The sequence below is a fragment of the Colius striatus genome, chromosome 2 (assembly GCF_028858725.1).
Source record: "Colius striatus isolate bColStr4 chromosome 2, bColStr4.1.hap1, whole genome shotgun sequence".
Lineage (NCBI taxonomy): Eukaryota > Metazoa > Chordata > Aves > Coliiformes > Coliidae > Colius > Colius striatus.
Window position 1 is genome coordinate 86,820,272 of NC_084760.1, and position 23,197 is coordinate 86,843,468.

Genomic DNA, 23,197 nt, shown 5'->3' on the forward strand with positions numbered 1-23,197 from the left:
CCTCTGATGATATCGTTAAAGATGCTGTCAGAGGTAGAGTAATATGAGCAAGGAAGATGATACTTCATTTTCGGAAAATTGTGTGTTATTTTCTCTTCAGCAGTTAATCTCTATCACATGTTCTATCTTGCAACAGTGTGCTGAGTGTTTTCAAAGGAGTCAATGAACAGCTTCACTAATAACTGTTTACTCTGCACATCAGTCTTCACTTTTAAAATTTGTTTGTTTTGATGTGTGTGCACTTAACTGCACACACAAAATTTAAGGAGACAAAAATGTAATCTTGTCTTTATTAATACACCCTATAAGCTTTGCTTGCCTTGCTGAAAAAATGTATAATATTAATGTTTGCATTACTAAGACCATCAAAATGTCTTCTTGTGTTGTTTTCAGGTTGACTTATTATCAATTACATGATTGGTTTACTACATCTATTTTCTGGCTGCATGCCTCTCAAAATGTTTTATTCTGAAGCCTGAAAATGTGTGTAGTGAGTTCACATCATTCTTTTCTCCTCTAGATGGCCATATTAATCTTTCTTTTCAGTATATTTGTATAGAACTGACATGGCATTTTGCATAATGTTTTTAATAATTAAATGAAGAAAGCAATATATTTTGTGGGTTTGTTGGTGCATTTTGGTGATGCAATGTTCTTGTAGCACTTGAATTAATTTTGTGAAATTTAGGTATTTAAATTTTAGTTCACAAATACCTGCTTATGACCAGTGTCTGATTCACTTTATATATTTGTAAAGCATATTTGATGGACTTAAATAACTTTTTGATGAGTTATAATACGTATTTTAAATTAAAAAAAAGAAATCTTTGCTTAGATGCAAGTATTTCTACAGACTCCAAGCTATTGTAAATATGTAACTTTTTCAATTAACTCCTCGTGGACAGACTCCTCATGGATATTCCAGAATATCTCTAAAGGAAAGTAATAGTTAATTAGAAAATGAAGATGATGGCAAATGTTATAATCAAACAGAAAGTGGTACAGGATAGTAAAGTAAATGGAACAGATGGCAAAGTAAAATGGCACAATTAGACAGATTTACACCTGAAACTTGTATCTCTTGCAGAAATGGCTCAAAACTGTTAGTCATAGAAAGAGAATCTTGTGTAACTACAGTATTTCTTGATATTGATTTTTGGGCTTAACTTGGTCTCTGTGCCCAGAGCTCTAGGGTCAACCAGAAGCTTGAAATCTTATTTTGTCAATAAAATTCTTTGTGTTCTTTCTCATGTTATCTAGTAAAGTATGGCTACTTCCCACAGTGACCTTTTTTTCCTTTTCTTTTGTACATACCCCGATAAAACTTCCTTGTCATTTTTTAATGATGTGCATCATAGTTCTTGCATTATTCCCTACCATTTCAAATGCTGTTGTTATCCTGTTGAATATATAGTATAGCCTTTATGGGCTCAAATGATTTGAAATATTTTGAAAGAAGGAATTAAAATAGGCTGTGATATTATGCATCTGTTTCAGAAAATGAAGAACAAAACTAAGGGCAAAAATCCCAACCAAAAAAGGGAAAAAATAACTCCATAAGAGATTTCTGCTAACTAGGAGATTATGAATTGAAATTGTGTCTATATTAAGTAATATACTTAGACCACTATTTAAATTCAGACTTTACATTTAAAATTGGTGCTATTCATTGTACTTTGGTAACTGGAAATACATTTAGTATCTGTATTGTTGTGATCTTAAATGGACTATGCTTTCTTAATAACTTCATTTTCAAAAAAAGTATGATATTAAACTACCCTCTTTGTCTCCAATAGTGACTGCTTCCTGAACTTTAAAAATTGAAGCATTATATAGGCAAGTCCTTATGTCTTTGTTATCTGTGTAAACTTCCTAGGCAAGTAGAATATATTTTCTTTAAGGAAGTAGTCCCTTAAATTCTAAAAAGTGGAAGTTTTTAAATTTAGAAATGTTGAGGTAAATATATCGAAATTACAGTTTTCAAGGCAGATGTCAAAAGCTGTAGATCCTTCTTTGTTTTTGAAAATAAGTTTCTCCAAATCCTTTGAGAGAAGTAGAAGAAGGGAAGAAAACAGTCTGGTTTTTTATATTTAATTTGTAATATTCTTAAAGCATGTACAACCCAAATCACATCCAACAGCTGTGCAAAATTCCAGGTTAGGAAGCAAGCAAGGAGGTTTAACGCCAATTTTGAGGTAAAGTAAGCAACAACATGGTGCAAAAAAGTAGTAAGCTCACTCGCTTACTTAGCATACTTAGATGTGCTTTATTTAGCTGTAGTTTACCAGCTCACTACAACCACAAGTTCTATCTTCAGCCTATTTTAAAGTCTTTTTCTAACTTCTCAATTGATAAAGCCCCTCGGCTGAAGACATGTTTGTTCAGAGGCTCTGTTTCTGAGATTGGCCCAAATGCCTTACATTTCACAAGGTTTTTTGGAAACATATGGAAGCACTAAAAGACTGCAGTGAGAAAACATAAGTTCTCTTAAATGAGAATCTGCTGCTCTAGCAGGCATATGCTACTGGATTTTATCCATCTTTTCCATATTGTGAAGGTAGAGTATGATGTTATTTTTGTAGTTTATCTTCTCTACTTTTATTCTTCTCTAGGCTTTCGGCACTTTATGTTGATGTGTCTGTTGGACATATGTTTGCCTTGCTCCTCAGTGTCAATCTTTGCACGTGAAGGCGACTGTTCTTCTGGGATCTCTTGGATCTGATTCTTTGTGCAGCTTTTTGCATTTTCTTTATCTCTTGTTAGTTTTCATGTCATGGGAAAAGTCTCTTCACCAAACTACTTGAAGTATATATAGAGATTTTCTTTCAGTATCTTCCCAACATAAACACCAAAAGCTCTTTCATAAGCACCTCAAAACTGGTGTACAGGTGAATCTCCTGTTTGTTAAAGCAACCGGGGGAGTTTTCCTTGGTAAATAACTTTTGTAAACAGGATCCTACTTCAGACTTACCCAGCTAAAGTGAAAAGCACTAGAAAGGCTGAGAGCGGAAGAATGGATCACTAAGTGAATCATGTACTGTTCTCATGCTATGTTTTGCAGTTTAATTTCTGTCATGATTCCTTGCATTATAAGCAGATCTATTTTCAAGCCAAGTGTGGATGAAGACTTACTGTTTCAAAATTATAGAGTGAGGGCCTAAGTGTGGTTGTATTGTGTTCAGCAAAATAAGACCACGAAGTTCTCTCAAAATTGATCTGTTGGCACGTTTCAGATGCTGACAATTACAGGCAATGAAGATGGCTTATGTAGAATAAGAGCTATGAACTAGTATTCAGACTAGAAGACTGAAAGCTCAGTTGAAAAGTTATTATATAGTTATTTCTCTTCTTTTTCCTCCACCATGCTTTAAAAAATGGGGATAAAATACAATGGAAAGAATATTTAGGAAGAAGGTGGCCACATGTTTTTCTGTGATATGTCTTTATCAGATTACCTATGAGATTTCTCTGGTGTAATACCTGTTGGAAGAAAATGTTCTTTTTGGCCTGCAACTTTGGATAGACCGAGGTCTTCAAAGAGTACATTCATCACAATAATTTGAAAGGGTCTTTGGTAGAGATGTTTAAGACAAGTCTTAAGTAATCTTCAGATGAGTATTTCCCGAGTGCTTCAGAGTGTATTTTGAAGGTTGAATCGTGTTACAGTGTGAGATATTACATGAGTATGACTATCTGGATCTTAGCTGATAATATTGTATGCTATCAATAAACTATCAATATGTTCTTTATGCACATTTTAGAGAGTTTTGGTGACAGAAGAAGGGAGTTTTTGATTATATTTCTTTAATTGATCCAGCTTCCTTATGCTTGTTTTCTATTATGTGAGCATCTACGTTTGCCACTTTTTATTTTAAGAGTGCTTAAAAGTCTTGATGTAGTACAGGAGACAGTGCAATGAGTAATAATACAGTGTTTTGATCTCTGACAGTGTGTGTCTGTCTCCAATTTATTGATAATTTATTGTGGTTTTGTAGCCTCTGGACATTGTGGCAGTTCAATCCATAGCTATATCAAGGGAATGTTTTAGATATAATTTTATGTAGTACAGAAGATACTTTTGTGATTCAAGGATCTGCAGAATAGCATCCAGAGCTAACTTGATTTGTATTGCTTTTTACTTAATTTCTCCGATGCTGTGGACAGTCAGTTTGTTTAAGTACTTGAAATGATCATGTGTGTTTCCCAAAAATATACAACTGAACATTGCAGAGACTAAGACAATTTAAAGATTAACTTTTGCTCTTTTTTTTTTCCAATCTGTTTTACTTCACAAGAAAGTGATTCTCTTCACCTTTTGAAAAGTTCCTCATAGCAAGGATTTTTTTGTGTAAGGAATTCATGTATTAGACTAGGATCATGTTGTGATTATGGTTCTTTTACCTGTTTTACAAGCATAGTATTTATGAAGTCTGGAGACCTGTAATGGACAGAATTCAGAGATAGGGGTAGAAAGTACATGTGTAATTCAATATTCTTGGAATTTTCTTGAGGAATATTGTGGAGATGGCAAGATACAAACATGGAATTTAAATGAAAAGGAGATCTATGTCGGAGTTTAAACACAGTTTGGGTGAGAACAGATTTACATCAAGAACTTTTGAGTTTAAAAGCCAGAGATATAATATCAAAGTTATGCACATCTTGTCAACCAAAGGAAAAACAAAGTGCTTGATAGAATGAATTTGAATAATTCTGAACTCATGGATTTATCCCGTGATTAGCAGCAGAGATGCTGGAAAAAGATGTTAAAGCATACATGTCATCTACTGCTGAGAGAAAAAAAAGTAGTAACAAAAAGTCAGTGATGATGGTTTCCTGATGATGGTTTTCCTGATGAAGATTTTCATCAGGAAAGTTCCTTTTCCAGCTATACCAACTCCAAAGAGGAGGAAAAACTGTGCTCCAATGGGAAAGGGCTTTTTTTTTTTCTTGATGTGCACAAATGAGAAAAGAAATCTCACAAATTAGGTTCCTCCTGCCAGCATTTTGAAGTCTTTGAAAAAATACCCTTTGCATTGATGTGAAGGCTTTGAAGACAGTCACCCTTAGCAATGTGATGTCTCTGAAGTGATGTAAGTCATACATTAATAATTACGGGAAAGTTTCCATTTTATTGTCAACTTACTATTTTAATAAGTGTTGTCTATTTCAATCTGGAATTTATGAAAGGATCAAGATCTGTCATTAACTGGGAAAAGTTCACTTGCAAATTTGTGGCTGCAGTAGTTCCATGTGGCATTGTATTTGATATACATGTTTACATTAATGAAAGGTAGAACTAATTTGTGATATAAACACATGAGGTGGCACTATATCAGCAGAAAAGATCACTTCCTTGATGAACCCAGTGCTTTTACAGATGCTGAGAGTTCATATTGAAAACTTGATATTTCTTGTAGCAATATAATATAAAAGCTATTGTGCATGCGCATTCTTTTTTCCTGGTTATTACGGTAATATCTAGTGATATAGGGGAACAGTTTCTTTGGTCTTTAGGCATGTGTACTATGAGACATGCCTTGTTCTGAAAGACGTCCACCGAACAGGCAAAAGAAAGTACTGTTTTCATTAATATTAACCCTAATTGCAAAAATCCCACAGCTCTATCATGGAATGAGTGACTAGGAAGCAGGATTGAATAGTAGACTGGAAACCTCTGGGTAGGCTTTTTTAAGTGCACTGGAAAAAGGAATTTTACCCTGCATACACTCGGTACTCCGCTGCTGAGAGTAGTTATGCTATGTGATCGGCAGAATGGAGCAGTACTTGTTACATAAATATGTCAACGAAAAACGTTACTACAACTTCACGTAAAAATCTTACAAAAGAATAGGTTATTGGTTCTTCCTCCACAGTGCCTGTGGATAAATGGATCAATCTTCTTACCTTTAAAGGTTTCAAAGAAAAGATTTAAAAGTATGGACCGAGACTAGTGTTTGCCTTCCAGTTGTGCTTTTTCCCCCCTAGGTTAAAGACCAGTTACCATTAGGACTGCTTTTTATGATCTGATAACGTTAAAAGAACTAGAGGTTATTTTTGCAACTGAACTGTTTTTGGTGTGTTACCTAGTCAGTGTAGATTATTTTCATTATGCATATGTGTCAATTTCATAGACATGCTATAACTATATCTTAAGTATCCTCTTGGAATTATTTAATGAATATTTTGTCCTTGTAAAAGATTAATAATGTTATTGTTTTTATCTAATAATATGTATTTTATTGATAGGATGCCTATTTTCAAGATTAATTTGACTGTGTTTATTATTTATTGCGACTGTATCGTACCTGATTAAACAGTACAGAATTGTATCTGTAGCTTCTGTGGAAGCAAAGATCTGTTTGTTGCTTTGTTTTGTTTTTTCTTGTTAAAATAAGCTTCTGTTTACTAATTAAGAATTTATTGTTACAAAGTTATTGTAACTTTTAGGAATTATTGGAATATTTTCCCTGGGTGAAAGTGTAATATGTTACATTATACAACTTGTAAGTTCTTTTTTTCAGTTTTGGGGTTTTTTTTTAATTTGGTGTGGGTGGGTGTTTGGGTTTTTTTGGTTGGGTTTTTTGTTTTGATTGGTTGGTTTCGTTTTTTTCCTGTTTGCTATTACCTTTCCTTCATTGTAATTACAAGTAAGCTGGAAATGTATCCTTAACTAGTGTATTTGCAATTCTTCTGGCCATTTAATGTGGGCTAAGGTTATCTGCTGTGATGAAATCATGATCTCATGAAAGCATATAGGAAAACTCAAAGGGAAAATTATTTCATTATGGAAATTCTGATTATGGTCCTTAGAGAAGCTAGCAGACATGCTTAACTGAGTATAAGATTTTCTGTATGGAGTCACCTATGCCCAATTCAATTAAAGCTTGATCTTTAAATTTGTAAATAGGAAATCCTACTGTGTTCACCTTCCACACCATGTAATATTCTGCCAGCCTGTGTTTTTAGGTATATATTAGTATTAGTATTTTGCTTAAGAAAGGACAATAAAAAATACCCATCTCTCTATTTGAAACCTTTGCATTTGGTGTTGTTGAACAGTTCTAAATTTTATTGTTAAAAGTGTTTTTTAAAATATTTTCAGTTATCATATTTTTCTATTTGTTTTAACTTTTAAAGAGGATTTATGACATTCCTTTGCAAATATATCAATTTGTCAGATAAAGGTTAAAAATTAGGTACATTTTATTCATGTTAAAGTCACACCCAGCTTATTTAAAGGCAGCTTTGACTTAGAGTTGCAAGCCTGAGGATATTGATTTGAATTATGCATGACTGTCTGGTATGCAGTTCCATTAGCCTGCTGGATGGATAATGTAAACATGTTCAGAATTTTAAGTATCCTATATGAGCGGCAGGTTAAAAATAGAGCTGATAAGAGCATGTGTATCTGAAAAATCCAAATCTTGAAGAATGAAACTACAGAAGGTTCATCTCTTCAAGAGGCTGACTTCAGGTGTGATTTTCTTTTCTTTGAAAATGCTCAGCCCGAACAAGTACAGTTTATGTATATGACTTGAACAGGTGACATTATTGCTGGTATTTACTGCAAAGAATTGACATCTGTACCAGAAAACACATGCAAAACCAAAAGGTCAGGGCCAACTCTGCATCTTTTGGCAAAAAAGGGCAGCGTCTGTTCCTCCTTAAATTGATCAAGATTAACACTGATAATTAGACTGATTTGTTCTTATCTTCAAGGAATCTTGTTTAGAACATTACTTGATTTTGCTCAAACTTTCTGTGGCTCCCAGGATATCATAGTTCCTAGTGGTTTTATATCAGATCTGTTGTTTGGTGATCCCTCTATTTTAGCAGCTTGTAATTTGGTAGGATGTGTAATGGCTTCTGAAATTTTAAATCCTCAGAACTAAAAACACTGTGTTAGTAAAATTTAAAACTGATAGTACCTCTGTAGAATTTTGTCCAAGTTCTTGTGAAATTTTAGAAAAAAAAGAGCTCTGAAACAAATACTACGATGCCACTAATATCACATTTTATTAAGATTTGTTATACTTCAGATTTTTTCTGTTGCATATATATGTGGCAATTTGATGAGTTGAGTGAAAACAGAAAAAGATCTATTGCACTTAGTTCAAGATCTGATGGATACAAACCAGAAAACTAGTCTAATTTTGCATTAATTTATATCTACTTTCTGAAAATTGTTTTGCTTCGAGTGCTTCATACTTGGCTATGTTAAATTATATACATAGTGCTAGAATGAAATTATTTTCAGATTTAGAGAATAATGAGAGAGAATAATGATATCTTTTCCCTGGATTTTACAGTGTTTATTCACATGAAAATTTTCAAGTAAATCTATTACTTAAAGGCTCCTTTTTGAAGATTAAGTTAATTGTACTGATCTGGTATCTTTTTTTTTTCCTGTCAAATGTTTGATCATAAATGGTATGTCCCTAGAAAATTTGACCAATAGATAACTCTTGAGTAGATCTGGTAAAATTTGAAATGACGTTTAGAGTTAAAGGTCATTTCCCCTTGTAACACGTAACGCTTTCCTTCAGAGAAACTCATAGTCCTGCTCAATATTGGCTGCTGTCTTTGACTGTTTACCAAGTAAAATTCCTTTTACTGTCAATGAGAATGACTTATCATCTGCTTTTCCTGGAGTCATTTCCCTCCTATTAACAAGAATAGGCTTTAAAAGAAAAAAGTCTTTGAAAGTAAAACCAGTAGTTGTTAAGTTTTAAAGGCAATCTATTGGCCCCAGAGTTATAGGGAACAATACTGGCAATTTCCAGACAGCTTTGAGATTCTGCAAAGGAAGAACTTTTTATGAAGGGTGGTAACAATGGTAGTTATTTATTGAAAACTGCTAGTTTGCACTTTAATTCTACTGAGAGAGGAGCGAGGTTCTCTTATGTGCTTTTGTGTACAGTGCAGATAATCCAGAGGAATATTGTATAGGGGAGAAATGATAGTGTGTGTAATGGTGAATGTAATGGTGGGAGTACAGAGCCATTGTGTAAATATCTCTGCTGTTCCAGATGCTTCTTTTTTTGTGTGAGTTGTTCCGACATTAAACTGCAGAACTAGTAATATTTTGATAATGCTGATGACTTACAGTAAGTACCAAAATATAGCAGTCAATTTGAGTTCTTTTTCATTGTTTGCTTGCTTTCAGTTACTTCTTTTAAAAGAAATTTTCTGGAAAAAAACCCAGAAGTGAGATTTAATTCTAGTTGAGTATTCATGGTAAAAACATTATGTGGATTTTTTCACCCCTAAAAGAAAGTATCACAACCTGAGGCAGTTCAAAGTTAATATTAGAAAAGAAAAGCATCTTATGAAGTCCATGCAAATGTAAGTCTAACCTACAGTGACACAGTTAGAAAAATGAAAATATTTAATATGTCTTCAGTTAATATGTACTTGCAGAAAACTTAGCAGAATGATGCAGTTCTTTCATAATATTAATACAAACAAGGGTAAGAGTCTAGATTTTATTGCTTCAGTGTCTCTGGCTCAGATGTTATCCTTCAAAATCTTTGTATTTGAAAGCAAGGATGAGCTTGTGGATGTGAAAAAGTTAGGTAAGTTTTTTGTTGGATGTTTTGCTATAGTACTTAGAGAAGTAATAGTACTAAAGAAGTACTGCTCTAGTAGTTAGAGAACTACTGAGGAAAAGGGGCAGGAGTAGTATGTGTCCTACCCATTCTTCTCTGGCTCTCTAGCTTTTAGTTGCCTTCATGACACGTATTTGTGTTGCTGATGTCTTTCCAATGATTTAATGCATTGGAAGTGGAGAAGCAGTTCTGGATGAGTCTATATCAAATTCATATGACAATATTTCTTTTTCCTTCTGGTTATTCCCCTTCTTATACATTAATTCAGATTATGTTAGTATCGGCATTTGGGTTTTGAATCATGTGTAAATTTCCTGTCCGAATGGAAGAAAGTCTTTTGTTTTTAAGAAGAGGTCAGAATTCAGAAACATAATGGGAAAATCAGTTTACTAACTGCCCTCTTCTTCACTGATTAGTACAAATTCTTCCCAGCTTGTTGGAATGCAATTTGCATTTGAAAATGCCCCTAATAAATTAGTATAAAGAGGCCTAACAATTTTTATCTAAGGCAGTTTTATTTACTCAAGTTTATAAGTAATCTCAGAGTTGCATACAGTGTTTCTGCAACTTGCCTCTGAAATACTTGCTGAAATTTGCTGCATTTTGTATCTCCAGTAGATATATTGATCTAGAAACACTTAAACTCGGTGAACTCAAACAGCAAACTTAGAATGATTCCATGTACTCCCATTTTCATATTAACAGTTTCATGGTTGATCAGATTAAATTGTTTTATGTTTGCACCTTTTTACCTTTTGTTTTCTTGAGCAAAAGTACTAGGTTTCAGATAGAAAAGAACCTACTTGTTTCTTTCATTACAAATGTAGTATATGGCATATCTTAATTTTTTGAGGAAGGGGAAAAAGAAGAGGAACGCTTCCAAGGGGTTAGATATTCATTCTGTATAGATGGCTCAGATTCCTACTGTGTCAGTTTTCTGGTGTTTGATAAGGCACACAAAGCAGTTGTAGGAGAAAGCATATCACTTGTATCCATGGTAACTCGAAAGATACTTTGGAACTCAAAAGGATAGAATAAGCCAGAGTAATAGGTCTCATTATAAGGGCAAAATACATAAAAGGTTCAGGCATATGCTTTTAATTAGTTGCCAAAAATAGCTAGAATCAGAGACAACGCAATGAAACAATAATTCTTGGTGTTAGAAATGAGCAACATTTGAAATCTAAAGATGTGCTCAACTGAAAGGCTTTTATCTTACTATCTTATGGATATTCAGTCCATGAATACTAATAGATTTGCTATGGTTTCTTAATCATGCTTAGAACATGAGAGCACACAATGATAAAAGCTACTCTAAGTCTCATATGGCTACAAGTTTCAGAAGTTCCATAGTGATGTTAATTCTCATGGCTGTGATGCAGCTTCTCATAAGTAGTATGTGCAAAGCACTCTCTTATGTTTTAGAAGTGCGCTACTGGAAAAAAGAAATGTTATGAGTGCTTCTATGTAGTGATAATAAATATCTGAAAATGCAGATTAATTGGAGATCGAAGGTACAATACTTTTCAGAATAAGTCACTTTAATAGAGGAAGGTAAGAAATGGGGAAAGTGTGAAAATGTAATCTGAAACTTGAATGGATGGGCTAGAATTGAATCCTGGAGAAGGAAATAGAACAATGTATGATGTACAAGGTATATAGGATATTTGAATAATCATTTTAGTAGGAATATTTTAATACAGTGAATAATTTTAAAGTTTTCTATTTGAACAGCAGTGTTTGTAAGGAATCCATCTTGTATTGCGGTGCAATTCTCCACATTATTTCCTCTGTTGCTATAGAAACTAATTCTAGTGCAGCTGTGATCGCTTATCAAAATTCTAATGTTTCAATACCCATTTCTTATTTTGAGTTATTTAAATAGCCTTGTCTTACTTTGAATCAGACTGCACATTTCATCACTGCTGAATTGTTGACTGGTCAAAATGTTAATATTAAGTGGTAGCAAATGCTGATTTTTGTTTTCGTTTTTTCTTTCTGCCATCTAAGTTATCATACTTAATTGTTAAGTTTGAATAACAAGCAAATTAAGGCTTCTTCACTTGACAAATTATAAAGGTCAATATTTGCTGTCTAACATCAGCATTTTGTAATGGATATTACTTCCTTGGTGTAATCTTAATTATATGTAAAATTTTATAGACCTTTACTTGTTACCGATATGTGGCCATAGGGTGTGTATATATATGTGTGTTTTTACATATGTGTCCGTGTTTGTGTAAATTGTAGTTAGTATTTTTTTAACTTAAAAATCTATCTTGGCATGTGCATTTTATCAAAGTCAAAATTTCAGTGATACTACATTGTCTGAAACCAGTCAGCTGCAAGGTATACTGCAGTAGAACATCACCAGTTAACAAAGTGTTCCAAATCTCTTTTGCTGCTTGTATTGTTTGCTTCTTTGGGATTGAGTTTGGGTTGAGGTTTTGTGGTGGTGTTTGAGGTTTTTTTTTTTCTTGATTGGGCTTTTAAAAATTTTATTTTAGCAGTGAAAAGTACTCTGCTGATGGGCACATATATTTAATGCAGGATGCAGTAGTCTAACTAGCATATACTGAGGAGCTGTACTTTCCTGTGAATTGTTGAACTACTGTATTATGGAAGGAACTTTCTAGATATTTGAGATACCTGCCTTTGAGATGATCTCCATTGTTGATTATTACAGTGTTGAATTGAATTTTCAATATATATTGTATAATAAGACAGTATCAAGTTGAAAGGGACCTGTGGAGGTCATCTAGTCTGGTCTCCTGGTTGAAAGAGCTAATTTCAACATTAGACCAGGTTGCTCAGAGCCCTAGCTAGGAGAACTTTTAAAACATTCAAGGCTGTTAATTACACAGCCTTTCTAAGTAACTTCTTCCAGTCTATAGCTACTCTCATTTCAAAGTTTTTTCTTTATTTTTAGTCAGAATTTCCATTGTTGCAACATGTATGTGTATCAATTATAGCTTAAGAAAATAATTTAGTGACGTTTGAAAAAAAAACCCAAATCATCATTCAGGTTATGAACCATGTTAAACATCATTCTGAGTATGTTTTCAATTGTAATGTTAAGACCTAAAAACTGCTGACAAGTTATGAGAGAGGTTGACATGGTAATAGATCTGGAGACCATACATTGTAGACTTTCTGATATTGTAGCAAAGCTACTGAAATGTTCTAGTAGTACTTTTCAGGGTAATCTCTGACTTTCTAATGAGTGTACAGTAATTTCATGTAGAGTGAAATAAGTAATTTTCAATTTTGAAATTACCATACAAACATTTTGCAGCTGTAGCTGTCAGACTTTGATTACTAATTAACTGCTGTGCACCACCTTTAAGGCTCTTACTCAATAAGCAGCATCAAACAGTAATTTCAGATTAGGTATATAAATGCTTGTAAGTATAAGAAAAGTCCATGAGAAATTAATTTTTATGGGTATGCATGTTTTCACTCTATCACAACAGCTAGTAAGTTTAACATTGTCAGTACAATACTATGTTCATGACAAAAGGATTTTCCAGTTAACTATTCAGGGAAGTTAAATAGTTTGAGAATGAAATGGTATGCTGTGATCCTTGATTGTTCATTGCTATTGTTTCTTTGGGTGGATGACATGGAAGACCAGTTCCGCTCCTACTGTTTGCTGAGGGCTGAAGCCTCACTTTGTAGGACTTATGAGCCCTCTGTATGCAATGTGCAACTTGGCCACTGTTCACTCATCCTCATAAGCTCTTGAATAGCTCTTATGACTGGTGCTATGCCTGAATGAAAATCTCTTCACCAGCTAGACTCATATTCATCTAGCATTGTCAAAATACAGAAAAATAACTGTTTTGTGAATTATATGACAACTGTGGAAGCATAGCAACAACTACATCATATATTACATATAAGCTTACTGTAGCTGCTCATTTATTACAGTGGAAGGTCTCAGAGGCACTGCAAAGAAGTGCAACAAATTTAATTTTGAGTGATTGTATTTCTTTATGACTGGATAAACTTGTTTGAGGCCTTGCTGGAGTGAGTGGAACAGACTGACATGCTCCCTGCTGCTTAATCTGCCTTTTCTGTGAATTTGTAGCCCTCTTACTGAGTGTGTGGAGGAAAGATGGCTTGGTTTTGAAGCGTATCCATTTCCTGTGATTTAACGGTGTCTAATTTGACTTTCTTTTCCTGGACAGTTAGCCTCAAAAGTGGCACTAGTGCCATTATTCATAAACATACTTTCTACAGGCACTAATATCTAAAAGGTTTTAGAGGGGTTCTTGAGCACATATAGACAACTTTCTTCTATTGTTGACCTTTCAGGTACTCCTGCAAACTGAGACTGCCCTTGATTTTTGTGGGTTCTACCTACTTTTTATTTGGTAGCTATGAGAGTGATTTAAAAAGCAAAATAAGTCTTAATTTTCTAGAATCTTTTTTTACTGGTATACTCTTAATATAATGCAGGAAATGTAGTCCATTTTACTAAAGGAAGTCCACTGAGTGTGTCAAGAAAAAATGCCTGAATAGATAAATCAGGGCCCTTTGGAATATTAGGATTGGAATAAATAATTACTACTGTCTGTCTGCTCAAAAGGAAAAATAAAAATAAATCTAACATATAAAAAAAATAAAAAGCTTATTCTGGGAAATGCCTCTCGTGGATCTTAAGTAGCTATGTTCTCTAGATGGTACAGATTATTATCTACAAATACGGATATTCCCACACATCAGGCATCACTGATTTGACTTTTATCTCTTTCCTCTGTTGGCATTGCTTTTTTTCTCAGATCTGAAACACTTTTTTGCATGTCATGTGTTGTTTTATTTTCCCCATTCCTTCACCCTTCTTCCTCTGTCATTTTTGTTTTGTTATTTTCAGCTGTTTGTAATTTTTCTTTCCTGTTTGCATCTTGTCTGTTCTTTATTCCTCTTTGCTCTTTTTTCTCATTTTCTATACAGATCTACTAAACTTCTTTGCCTTTATTTCTTTCCTTTGTTCATTTACCGACAACCTATCACTTTTTTTCTGAATCATTGCACCTACTTTATCCTTTTACCTTGCCTTGCTTTTTTTTCCCCCACCCTTCTTCCCTTTACTTTTTTTCCTACTCTAATATTGCAATTTGTTTTCTCTTCTTTGTGTTCTAGTACAGAGCTGATGACAATGGAAAATTCTGTGAGGACGTATCTCTTAGGAAGCTAGTGACTTAGCTTTTTCCGTGTTGGTGGTTGTACACAATTCTGGCAAATTTCAGATTAATAGTGATTTACAAGGCTTGAAGTAAAAATAATTTAACAAATAAAACCTGGAAGAAATGGCTGGTGTACTAGTCTTCAAAGACTTTGATTTCATTTCATACTTCATTGGAAGCTCTCTATGACTATAAGCTCTTTTGAGCTAGATTCACAACAACCTTTATTACCTCGTATTTAAACCTGTACTTCACTTCTCCATCTGTAAAAATGCCAAACACATTAACTTGTACTGTTATAGTGGTAGTATTATTTACCATAATATGTATTTCACATACATACATATATATATATTAAAAAAACAATTATGAGGTACTCAAATTGGGATCATATAGAGATCTTAAGTAGATGAGTGGAGAATTTAGCTCAAGTCGTACTGAAATGGTTCATGCAGAGTTATTGTAGTGCTGTTTTGTGTATGTGACTCACTCCAACAGAGTATCCTGTGCACTCAAAATTGCTGTGAAAATAAGGCAAAGGAATCAAAGTAAGCTTTGCATTCCTATTCTGGAAGCAGTTCTTGATAGAAGATATATTTCCTGGTTCACTTCCAACAGTTAGGGCAGTAGTAAATAGAGAGCTAAAATACTAAGGGACTTTACACAACTTTTTGAAAGGAATTAAAAAATGGAGCTACAAAGGTGAAGCTACATTTAAGAAACCATGAAGTTACTGCATTTTGAGTTGCAGGAAAAGTTCTCACTAAAGGAAATATTTATGTCTTGTTTAACATAAAAAGAGTGATGGCATTCTGGTAGTTGGGAAACACATTTAAGCACACTATATACTGCTGAATGGATCGTGTTTCTAGCATCAGATTAATAATTGTTGACAGAGGGAATTTCTGTATCGCTTACAAAACTGAAATGAGTTACAAAAATAATGTGTAAGAAAATTCTACAGGTAACACATAAATATTCTTTTCTAATCACGCTTTTTTTCCCTGTTTGAGACCAAATGGAATGGGAGCAGGTATGTTACAGGAATATTAGCAGTGTGTTACAATACTCTACTGGGAGTTTGTTTAGACCACTGTGCAATCGTTTTCACCTTCTCAGCACTTGATCCAGCTGCTTGACTCCCGTGTTTAGTACTACAGCTGTAGTACTATTAAACTGGATTGGAATTTGAACTATAAAGGGAAAATTATACTCAAATGAAGTATAGCAATGACAGGCCCACAAGCAGCTACTACCATCCAGAGGTATGTGGGGATGCTAATATGCATACACTGGTCAGAAATGAGGCTTCTCAGAGGCTGGAGGTGGTTTACAGTGGGTGGAGTTTTCAAAGCTTTTAGCTGTTAAGCTCTGATTTTCTGTTAAGCATCTGTAAATGCTAGTGAAATAGCTGAATTTGGGTGATTTTTTAGAGATGATAAAAGGCATTTCCTTGTCATGAAGACACTCTGAAAATTTCAAAGCTGGTTGTCAATCACCTTCAGCACGCAGGACTTTTAATGTATTTTAAGGAGGGGGGTAATGGGCAGAAGAGTCTATGAATGCATTTAACTTCTTGTCTTTTGGAAGTGATATTTTTCTAACGATTTTTATAACTTGAAAAAAATAAGGAACAGAGGTGCAAAGGGAGATACCTGTAAATTTATGAAGTTAGCCAACGTAGTGATCTGAAAAGTGATGTAAAGGAAAGTGTGGTGCTTATAAAAAACAGTAGAAGTGAAACCAGCATGTAAATGGAACAGCTAAGAAATTGAACATACTTACTACAAATGCTTTACCTAAGGAAATACAATTATGGAAGGGAAGGCAAACAATTTATAATTTCACTTCTTAAAGACCACTGCTTTCAAAAAGCTTTAGAACTGAATGTAGTCTCAGAAAAGAGTTTTTGAAGACTCCTTTATCAAATTAAAAAAAAAAAAAAGTGAAAAGCTTAATTTATTTATATTTGAATCAATAAGAAATTAAAATATTGAACCAATTGGTTTAAGCAGTCTTTATATGTATTTTGGACAGCCGGAAAGTGTAAATACAGAGCCAGGTAGCAGAACTCCTTCGTATTCAAATTAATAGAAACACCATATAAAGAATCAGAGAGTGGTAGTGAAATTGAAAGAAAAGGAATTCAAGAGATGATAATGTATAATTTTCATTGAAAGATGGCCAAAATATTTGGGAAGGAAACAAAAGAATGTCTTTGACAGTTAGTTCACTATAATGCTTTAATAATGTATTTGTAGTGTAAATGTTCTAATTTGAGTTAGTTTTGGAAAGAGAAAGCTTAGAATTTTTCACCAGTGCGGTGCTTTTCTGTTTTGCTTTGTAAAACACACCATACATTCTTACAAATCAGAAGTGCTCTAATAAGTGCAGAAGAGAGCAAATTTCTTTTGTCAGCAAACAGAACCAAGCTGTAAGTAATGATATAAAAAGACAAATAATGAAAATAAAAATAATTGCTATGTGAGTATCAGTAACTTCAGTTGGTCTTATACCTTTCTTGAGGAAAAAACTTCAAACTTTAAGGACTGATTTCCACAGGTCAGGGATTAAGCTCATTGCGTGTGGAATGTTCTAAGTTTTAGGAAAGAAAGGAGAATTATTTTAATTGGAAAAAAAAATCCAAATAAACAAAATTTTGGTTACTTTTTTGTTTAGTGGTAAATCACTTAATGTAGAAGATAGTTCAGCTGTGAATAAAAGCTTTAAATGTGGCAAATGCAAAAAGAAAGCTAATGAAAGATCTTATTTTCTATTGTCCATTATGACCCCTTACTACTCCCATATTCCACTTTTTTTCAATAAGCAAGACTCCTACCGTGACTCTTTTGCAAAAGAAGTAGAATAACACCAAGACAATTTGTGTTTGTTGTGAACTAATACAGTTTTTTAGTCACAAAGATGCATTTAAGCTTTCATTTTAAAAGGAGGAGAGCCCTGAGATTTCATTCAATATTTAATGTTTATAATTTATACTCCTTGTAATGCAGAGTAATTCAGTCAACATAATATTTTTTGGATGGTAGAAAAGTTCAAACATGAAAATTCCATTTGGACTGTCTGTGCTGCATATCAGAAATCTCTAAGGGTATTTAATCATTCAGAATAAGAAAGGTTTCTTTAATTTTTAAACATGTATTTCATTTTATGTTTTATTTAAATTGTCTTAACATTTACATAGAAACCCTTGAAGGCTTGAATACTTGAAATTTACGTTAGATTTTAAAAAAATAATTATGAAGCCTAGTATGTGTGGAGATATATTAGAGAAAGAAAAGATACTGTGAGTATGAAGATGTTCTGATAATTACAAAATATGACTTGCAAAAATTATTTATTTATTTTGATTATTGTTTTTAAAGGAACAGATTCCCAAAGAAGTTTTGCTGTAGTGCTGCCTCCCACAGTAGTATGAATATTTAAAGAAGTAATATATATGAGAAGCACCAACTTGCAAAGGTGTAGTTAGTTACTGCTTATAAGATGGGAATTAAAACTACAAGGATAGTTTCTTTTCCCCTGTGTTAAGGAGATGGATGTTCTTGGAATTACTCAGGAAATACAAGCTAATGAAAGTCACTGCTGATGTGCTGCTGTTGACAACTTTTGGGAAAATTAATGAAGATAACAAAGTCTGAACATTGTAAACATGGAAAGAAACATCACCAGCTTCATGGTGAGGTACAGCCTAGCTTATTCCCCAGGACACAGAGGAGAAATGGGGAACGTTGGAAACAGAAAGTTCAAATAGTTGCTGAAAACCTAAAGAAAAAACATTGCTTATAGTAAGTTTGTGTATCTTTAAACCATGATTCCACTCAGAAAAATGTCTGGAAAAGTTTATTTTCTCATAGTTATCAATTATATTTTCCAGGAGTGCTCCTTTTGGCCTGGGTTGCTGTGTCAGATTTTACTATCAGTCTCTTGAGGTTTTTTGGCAATATATGTATCATCTCCCCTTGGCTTTCTATTAGTCCTCCATACAGGGACTTAGGAAAACAGATTAACTGTCATTATTTAACTAAAAAGAAGATATTTATTTACTTCTGTCTTAAATGTGCTAATGACAGTTTACATGCTGTAATTTGTAAGTGTACCAGCAAAATGCTAATCTGCTTTGTGTTTTTCACTTATAGTTCCGTTTTCTTCAGCTGTTGAGCAAGGACTTTACTATTACCAGTATATGAGTCCTTTCCCAACCTACGAAAGAAGGATGAAACTTCTAATTAATGCAGTTGGTTAATGCAATGGTTAATTTCATTGGGAGAATTGGCAAAATATATTTTTATGTGATTTGAGAGTACGTTTACTGTGAAACTTGCAAAGAAACGATGCAACAATGAGTTTCAGATTTCCACTGTAATGATTTTCTTGATAAGACCGACTCTTTGACAGGTGTTATTAACCCCATTCTGTGGTCTTTGAAAGGTGTTCTTTGGCTTTGTCACAGTACACAAGTATATGCAAGTGTAACTGTTAAAGTTCACACCTGAAATGAAAGGTACAATGTATATTGTAGAATCGTAAAATCACAGAATGGTAGGGTTTGGAAGGGACCTTTAAAGATCATCTAGTCCAACCCCTCTGCAGAAACAGGTCAACCTAGATCAAGTTGCATAGGAGCGTGTCCAGGTGGGTCTTGAAGACCTCCAAGGAAGGAGACTCCACAACCTCCCTGGGCAGCCTGTGCCAGGGCTCCCTCACCTAAACAGTGAAATAGATTTTTCTTATGTTTAAATGGAACTTTTTATGTTTCAGCTTTATCCCATTACCCCTTGTCTTGTCACTGGATACAACAGAAAAAAGGGATACCCCAACCTCCTGACATCCACCATTTAAATATTTGTAAATGTTAATGATATCCCTCAGAAGCCACCTCTTTTCTAGGCTAAACAGCCCCCATTCTCATAGCCTTTCACCATAAGGAAGATGCTTCAGTCCCCTGATCATCTTGGTGGGCCTGCACTGGACTGTCTCCAGGAGTTCCCTGTCCCTGTTGAGCTGGGAAACCAGATGAAGCCTCAGCAGGGCAGAATAGAAGGAGGGCAGAACCTCCCTCGACCGGCTGGCCACACTCTTCTTGATGCATCCCAAGATGCCATTGGTCTTCTTGGCCATGAGGGCACATTGCTGGCTCATGGTTATTATCAACCAGGACTCCCAGGTATCTCTCTGCAGAGCTGCTCTCCAGCAGGTCAATCACCAGCCTGTACTGGTGCACGGGGTTGTTCTTCCCAAGGTGCAGGACTCTGCACTTGTCCTTGTTGAATATCATGAGATCCCTCTCTGCCCAACTTTCAAGGAGGTCCATTAAATACATAAATATGCAAACTCTTCAGAACGTGTTTTTGTCTCAAACATTTTTCTCCAATACAATCAGTACTAGGTCAACATGTATTAGCAGTAGTTTTTAAATTTTAAACTTCGTTACATATGCAAATTTTTGTGGACCTATTAATTGTTGAAGTTGATTGTTATCTCTGTGTAATTTTTAAGGAAAATACCCAGAGCGAGATATTCAATATTGCTGTATTCACTTCTGTGTGTGGTATCATTTGCCTTTGATATCATCAGGGATTAGAATTTCTTCGTGTAATCCAAATGAGCCATATTTTCAGAGAGCAGTAACATGAAATCATCATTTTATTGCATCATATGCAGTGGGGAGGGGGAAATCAATTTAAAATGGGACTTTTTCACCTTAAAAATTCATTTGAGAAGTTCCAGGTTTTGTTGTTTGGGTTTTTTTTTAGAGAAAGATTTTGTTCAAAACTGGTTTATACCTGTTTAGACAGAGGTGTCCTTAAATTTTTAAACCCAGATATTTGATTTAGGAATTTGCATGCTATTTTTGTAAACTAAACCTTCAAAAAGAAGTAGTTAAAACCTGTCCCAGCTTTTTCTGAGATTTTTTTGAATCACAGCTGGTTGGTAAGAATTTCGTTCTCTTCACTTCTTCCCCACCTACATTAAAAGTACCTTTTCTGTCACACAGCCTGTGCAGTTTTCCCATAGGGACATGTAATGGAGTTCATAAAAGTGAAAAAAGTGAGTCACACAGCCATTTATTTACTCATATAAGACAATAATGGTGTTGATAGTTACCTGGGCACCTTTTCATTTCATTATATTGTAGAAAAGCTGGAAGTTAAAAAGTCTTTGCAGACTTGACTACAAGTGAAAAGAAATTAAGTCATAGCTACATGGTGATTACTGTCTCATTTAGTGCTGTTTGTTGTTTGAGCAACAATGAGCAGAAGTGTTGCTCTAAATTTTTTAGAATATTTAATTATCTAAATTGTGAAAGGAAATTCCTGTTTTTATGGTATAGAAATTCAAAGAGTATTTATTATTTTATTATTACTAAAATAAGGTCTAGAGTCTAAAATTAGGTATTTCTAGTTTCATGGACACAAGTTATGTAATATATATTAAAAAATAGTGCTTTCCCATCTCTCTCCCAGTTTTGCAAATAAACCATTCTCACTATTCCTGCATAGTGATTTCAAGATTCTGATTGTTCCACATAACTCTGTCTTGTATGTAAGCTTTTACATGTGTTTTCATAGAATCATGGAATGGTAGGGGTTGGAAGGGACCTTTAGAGATCATCTAGTCCAATGCCCCTGGAGAAGCAGGTTCACCTAGATCAGGTCACATAGGTCTTCTACACTGATGTCTGCTTTTCAAGTATAGAGTTCCCTGCCTGCTCTGTTTTCCTTTTCAGCTATGTGGGACTTTGAGTTTCAAGAGTGAGTGGAACTGGGCTATCTAACAGCAGAAGACTTCTTGCAGCAGCACTGTAATGTTAATTTGGAATGACTGTGGCTGGCTCTGATGGGTTTATCAGAGAAGAGAGAATTCTTAACAGTGGTATCATCTGGTAGTAGCCTTTTAGGAGTATTCATTTACCTTAGCTAAATCTAGAAGGAGTTCTGTTACAAGCTCTGCATTCCCCAGTTATCTTTGCATCCTATATTTGTGCAGTAAATACGCTCCATAATGAGTTGTCCTGTCACTGTCCTTCAGTTGCCTATCTTTGAAGATCTGTCTGTTTCCCATGGATGGTGTGCACCAAAACCACAGTGTTTTGGGCTTACAGCAAGTCCTAGATGCTGTGAAATGTGCTGGCGTGCCAGTCAAGTCCAGCGAGATTTCCAGGAGAAATGGAAAGAGAACAAAAGGGAGCCTTTTGCTAAGACTGTTTCGTAAGAGAGCCACATTACTGTGTTTTCAGCCTTGTTTCTTAAAGAGTAACTCCATTTATGCGATATGTTGAACATCTTTCTGAAACAGTTAAAAAAGTGGTGTACTTCGATGAGAATTTAGGACAGAGGCAGGGCAATCCTGTATACAAAAATTTTTAAACTAAAATGTACTATTTTTGTTGTGGGGAAGAAGATCAGTTTGTTTTTTAGATTAATCTGAAATGAAAACTTGTCTTGTTCTAATGTTAATATTTCTGTTAACTTCCCTGTTTGGTAGATTTTTCTGTAAGTGAAAGTGGTATGTCTGACACGAGAAATTGCTTGGAGGTTTCGTGTATAAGTAAATTCTGTGTATATGGGGCATTGAAATCTTCATTAAAACCTCTACAGAAGACATAAACAAAATGTGATACAGATTTTTACCTATCCTTGGCATTCCTTTCATTTCAACTACTGCACACCTTGCTGTCTTTTCCAAATTCTAGTAAACTGTGTGGTGTTATGTGCTAAAGTATGAGATCAAAAATTTAAATGTAATTATTGTGAATTAATTTTCTATATCCATAGCCATGTGTCGGGTTTATTTTCTGGGGAGATGTATAACCACATTTCTATCTTTTTGCCTAATGTGAGAAGCAAAGATGGTCAGTGTCAAGTGTTCACCCCAAGCACAAGATTGCTCATGGTCCTTTTTCCTTTGTCCTTGGTGACTGGATCTAGTGTCTAGCTTCTGGATACAGATATGTACCCTTTAGCTGTCATTAACAAGTAATAAAAAGTCTGAGACACTGCTTCATTTGTTGACCAGTGAGCAGAGTTCATTTGTGTGAAAAGGCTTGTGTCTGCCTTTATTGTTTTCAGAGCTTAATGTAATATCTCCCTGAGTGAGCAACTGCATGGGAGGTAATCTGAAGTTTGATAGCTTGGCTCTAGGGAGTGCATTTTGTTTCCTTAATTGATCTACATCCCACCTGCACAGAATCTGACTTAAGATACCCAAAGTTTTATGCAAGGTAAGCATCCCTGAAATTCAAGCCTAGATTTTCTGTCATGTTGTATTTGTGCTATATTTATTTATATAGAGTTTACACAATCCATTGTGACTAAACTTTGCCTTTGTCTAAATCATTTACATCTGAAAGATAATTAATTTCCTTTTTAAACAAAT

The 23,197-nt window shown here is 34.4% G+C and overlaps 1 protein-coding gene across 2 annotated transcripts in view; it reads left to right on the plus strand.

Moving 5' to 3' along the window:
• The window catches only part of SYT14 (synaptotagmin 14), an 83,276-nt gene that overhangs the window by 37,609 nt on the left and 22,470 nt on the right, over positions 1 to 23,197 (plus strand). The window lies entirely within an intron of this gene.